Source organism: Pan paniscus, chromosome 1 (genome assembly GCF_029289425.2).
Source record: "Pan paniscus chromosome 1, NHGRI_mPanPan1-v2.0_pri, whole genome shotgun sequence".
NCBI classification, from domain to species: Eukaryota; Metazoa; Chordata; class Mammalia; order Primates; family Hominidae; genus Pan; species Pan paniscus.
The window spans coordinates 112,010,470-112,011,872 of NC_073249.2; positions in this window are offsets into that span (position 1 = coordinate 112,010,470).

The window sequence follows — 1,403 nt, forward strand, 5'->3', positions numbered from 1 at the left end:
CCACTAGTGGGTGATATTTTTTGCATACTCTATACAACTCTATGAAATGACTCTCTAACTTTGCACTCTGGACTGAGGAGCTGTATATACAAGGCATTTTTCTAATAAAAACATAATCCTATCTACAGAAAATAGGGAAATAGTTAAGGACATGGACTTTGGAGCCACACAGACATGGGTTTGACAGTCAGGACTACTGCTGGCAAGCTACGTGACTTGGGCAAGTTTTCTGATCTCTCTGTGTTTCTGAGTCCTGGTGTATAAAATGGGGATTATACTCCCTCAGCCAGTAGGTTGGGAAAAAGTTAGAGTAAGATGATGTATTTGAAGTTCAGAACACAATTCTTAGCACCTAGTAGGAGTTTAAGAAATAGTAGTGTTTCATACTTAATGAGTATATATACATATGTACTCATATATATATATACATTCATATATATACACACTCATATATATATACTCATATATATATACTCATATATATACTTATATATATATACTCATATGTATATATATACTCATATATATACTTATATATATATACTCATATGTATATATATATATACACATATGTGTATATATATATACTCATATGTGTATATATATATATACTCATATGTGTATATATATATATACTCATATATATACTATACTTATTGTTTGGAAAATTCCTATTAACTTTTCAAGGCGTTGTTCAACTTTCAACTATCATCGAATATTAACCCCGGCTATTTGCTCTGTCCTTCCTATTGTACTTTGCACATTCCAATATTACAACCCTTATTACACCTGGTCATATTTCTTTATTTGCATGTCTTTCTCCACAAATAGACTATGAATGGCTCCAGACAAGAAACTGTATGCTTGATTCTGGGCTTGGCATATAGGAACATCTCAATGAACATTTCTGGGATAGATGGATGGATAGAGGGATAGATAAAGGATAGTTGGAAAATATATAAATGACCTATCAGAATAAAACCTCCTGAGACCAGTAGTCAGCTAGAATAGATTTCTAGAGCAGGGATACCCAGCTGAATAAGATCTGGCACTTGAAGACATCAAGAAGGTTAGAGATGGTTGGGCATGAAGGCGTATGCCTATAATCCCAGTACTCTGGGAGGCTGAGGCAGGAGGATCAATTGAGCCTAGAATTTTGAGGCCTTCATGGGCAACAAAGGGATACCTCTGCAAAATTTAAAAATTCGTTAAAAACCTAGCCGGATGTGCTGGTGTGCAGCTATGGTTCTAGCCACTCAGGAGGCTGAGGTAGGAGAATCACTTGGTCTGGGAAGTTGAGGATCATGCCACTGCACTCCAGTGTTCTGGGTGACAGTGCAAGACCCCATCTCAAACAACAACAACAAAACCAAAAAAAAAAATAGAAGAAGAAGGTTAGAGAA